Genomic DNA, 4,475 nt, shown 5'->3' with positions numbered 1-4,475 from the left:
TCGACCCTAAGTGCGAGAAGTTTCAGTGTCTCAGTCACAGTAGCCAGTTGGTTCTTAAGATCATTGACTTCTTCTTGAGTTGCCATTATCTTCTTAGCCTTCCTCTTTTGACGAATCGGTTTATCAAAAAGCGAGACTTGAATAAAGAGGTTGTCCTTGATTAATCGCCCTTCTCTCCTCGACCAAGTACTGTGGGAAAGGAATTTGGGGATACTTATTGTTAATTATTTGACTCAAACTTTATTCAACATGCAATGGATGGAGGAAGTGAAGAAAAATTGGAATAAAATGTGAAAGAAGATTTAGATTGAGGGATATGAAGAATTAGGAATAGAATGAACCCCCCAACTCAAATGACGGAAAAGACCAACTCATGCATGAACCTAAGACATGGCCATGGTGATGTATACTCAAAGTGTGTTCTAAGACTAGTGAGTGTATGTGACATGTTAAGACTCGTGTCATGACCATGTGGCTAGACTATGTGACCAAGACTCGATTAATGACTTGACAAGGTGTTATTGACAGTGCAAATTAACCGAATTAATTAGCAAACTGGTTAATTAGACCCTAGGTGATGACTCGACCAATAATCCGAACTATCGGCCAAGCGACAGAACTAGCGTCACACTGTGGAGCTTGGCGCCAGACAACATAGTTGTCGTCAGGCGCTACACTCCATAGTGTGGCGCTACAGCTCAGACCTTGGCGCCAATATTGGAGCTTCGGTCCGGGACTGTTTTCGGTGTTATTAGTCAAGTGGGGTATGCCTAAAGTCGTACTAGGTCAATTCCGATTAAAATATTAGACTTCATCGATTCAAATTAATTAATTAATTAATTAGGCAAAGTTCTTTAAGCCATTAATTTATTTAGTCTCAACACAAGTCAAAAAACGGTTAAGAGAAACATAGAATATATATGCACAACAAATAATGCACAATTTGTCAAGTAGGCACGATATGATGCAATGCGTTCGCAACCTAACCATGGCTCTAGTTATTTAAAGTTCAGGATATGGTTTAGTCAAAGAGGGTCCATGGTTAATTGTCCAGATGCACCGCGCGAAAGCCTAACCGTGAAGGGTTGGCGCAAGTGGATGGGACACCGCAAACTTTAGATAAAACTCGCTTCCATGGTTTGGTGAATTCAACATCTCGGATGTACCCTTTGTTGCACGGAGCGTTTAATCGGGTAGATGGAGCATGAATTCCCAGAGGGTTATGTCCATATGTAGAACACATATGGGTTTCAGAAAAGTGAGAAAAAATTCAATCAGGAAGTAGGATCAGCAAACAATACGAAAAACTGGTCGAAATTAGAACGCATATTTCTGGCTCGGTATTGGGGGAAATTGGCGCCAGCAAACAGAGACTGGCGCCAACTTTTAACTGTAGCGCCTGGCGCCAATACTGGCGTCTGGCGCTACGGCTAAAAGTGTGGCGCCAAGCTCTGGCCCCTAATGCTACTTCCCACATGCCTCAGCAGCTTTCTGTGCTCGATAAAACCTTCCAGTTTCGCGCGGTGTTATTTCAGTCCTAGTTGTGAAAGACATTCCTCAAATTTCCTACGTGTAAAAATCCTATGTTTTTTACTCATTACGGATGGTCCTTCCAATGAGATCCTTTTTATGCATATGACAATAATGTTAATCAAAATTACGCGCATGAAATACTTAGAACTTTTCGAGTCTCATCCGCTCATTCTAAATCATTGCCGAAACAAATTTAGGAATTAAAATAGAAATCCTCCCCAGTGGAGTCGCCAAAAAACTGTAGGGAATAAATTTCAAGCCTTAATCCCACTAGCTTGAACCCCACTGTGATCATACACTAAAGTACGGTGGCGTCCAAAACGGAAGAAGATAGAGCAAAAGAGTCGCCAACAAGTTTTTTAGGAACTTGTAAACTGTTCACGAGGTAAAGGTTACACCCCTTAACGATCCAAGAGATCGTCAACTCCATAAGGTCTAGAACCAAATAAGGGTTCGGGGATGAAGGTACAAATCCAACCTAAAAGAGATTGAACCTGCCCTAATAATAGGCCTCTACTTTATTCTGATCGTATTCATGTGCGCTTTCTGATTAACATAAAATCAATAGGATTAACCCTAAACCTGTTTAATCTATGTTGGTTGAATATTAATGCACAAATAAACTATTTTTGGCGATCACTTGAATTATAATCACAATTAACCTAACAAGATTATTAATTATCTTATTAAGCATGATTACAAGTACAAATTCCCTTTAAACATGCAATAAAGGTGATCAAGCAATAAAGAATAAATATCAAGCAACAATAATCATAATCATCATAAAATAATCATAAATCATAATAATCATAAATTATAACAATTATAATCATAATCAAAACAATTATAATCATAATCAAAGATCATGTTAAAGCATAATAATAGCAAGATCCTAGGCATGATACTAACGAGATTAATAACAAACCCTAACATGTCACTAAGCAATGAAAATCAAATCTTTAACCCTGACATGATACTAACAATCAGGAATATTAGGAAGAATAAAAGACATCATAGCAATCATATTTAATATTAAAAATAACCTAGACATGATACTAGGAATATCATAATAACAATGTAAACATGATTTCTACATCATAATATCAATCAAATCAATTAAAGTACTTACTTTGATGTCTCGTACCTCTTTCTAATAACAAAATACACACGTTAGTAACTTCAAGGAAAATAATAATCAAACAATTAAATTAAATAATTGAAAGAGAGATTTGGGACCAAACCCTCAGAAATTAAAACCTTTCACGTCTAGGGCGAAGGCAACTTCGATTATGGCTAGGTGTTTCTAAGTCTTGCGAATGCGGAATTTTGTATGAGAAAAACCAAGTTTTGAAGAAGATGAATGAAAGAGAGATGAATGAGAGAATACTAATGAATGATTGTTGAAGAAAACTTGTGAATGAGGAGAATTGGTGAATGAAAGATGTAGATGATCCCTGAAAACGGAGTTTTTAATACGATATTTATAGAGAAAATCAGCCAAAAAAGATAAAATAACAAAATAGAGTATGACGCTCAGGAAACAGAGCTGGCGCCAACCCTGGCTAGCTGGCGCCAGGCACCAGCCTTAGCGTCAGGCCTGGTTCCAGGCGCCAAGGCCTGGGGTTGGACGCCAAGCTCGATTTCAACGTGTTTTCGAAAATCCGATAAGTTTACCGTACTGGAGGATAAAATAATATAATTTCTTCGAAAATGCTATATGATTTTAATTAAAACTCTGAAATGTCAACAAAGTCAACTTATCAATGCTAATTGAATTAGGAAAGAAAAGAACCTTCTAGAAGAATCTAGAAGACTAAAACCATTCTTAATTGCATTAGGAATGATAAATCATATTAGGCCCTCCCCTAGATCATTGGGCCGCATATAAAGCTCAAACTGGACCCAGTTTAGTAAATTGGCCATAACTTCCTCAATATTCATCGGAATTAGGCTTATAATTTATCATTGGAAAGGTCTTTGCAAGCCCCATCCAACTACACCATTATTGGACCCATGTCATGGACCAACCAAACTGGATTGGCTGTTTTCTTAAAATAAAGTTTTCAAAAACAGAAAGAAGAGAAAAGAAATAAAAACTTTCCGCAACACTAAACCTTCCACACTTTCGCTTCATTCGATTATGATTCGACGTGAAAGGTACTCATCACTGGGTTTGGTTTTGGGGAGACACAAATGGGTGTCTACAGTTGGCATTACAATTCATGAATGCAATTGCACCTAATATATAAAATTAATTAACTAAATGAAATGGCTCACACTTACCTTGACCGAACCCACAGCAAGCACCTCACAATTTCCCCCACAATTGAACATTGTCTCACAGTCGACCAAATTTGCATCCCACAGAACAACGATACCCGATGCTAGCCCTCCTCCTGGGAGACACGCCTCTTCAAAATTGCAATTCATGAATTTTTTGAAGAGACGCTTCCAATTCTTCATGGTTGCTCGTGTCTTAAGGAGTATTATCACTCCGGGTTCGTGTTTCTCAACTAATGCTTGGAAATTTTTCATGAAAGATGGTCTAGGCACATCCCTAACATTCCATACGACTATTGGAGTTCCTATGGGCAGAGAGGGACAAGCTTTTTCAATTGTTGGTGTTAACCTCGTACCATAAAATCTAGACGCAGGGGCCTCATCAACAAGGTGGTTAGTGACAATGGCAAAGTCAACAGTGGTAAACATTCCTTGGACATGGTAAACAACAAGTGCATCACTACCAAAACCTATTTTTAACTCAGTGGGATTCGGTTTTCTCAGGCGAAAAATAGGACATTTCAAATTCACAACAGGTAAAGGGTCAACAATCTTTTTCAGTATGGGTGGAACAACCTTAGACACAGTCTCCATTTCAGAATAATCAAAAGACTGAAGCTTTGAATTAAAAGTGGAGGGATCTGAGATAATACCTACATGTC

The sequence above is a fragment of the Chenopodium album genome, chromosome 1 (assembly GCF_948465745.1).
Source record: "Chenopodium album chromosome 1, dcCheAlbu1.1, whole genome shotgun sequence".
NCBI lineage: Eukaryota > Viridiplantae > Streptophyta > Magnoliopsida > Caryophyllales > Amaranthaceae > Chenopodium > Chenopodium album.
The sequence above is the reverse complement of the archived record's forward strand: the minus strand, read 5'-3'. Positions refer to the sequence as shown.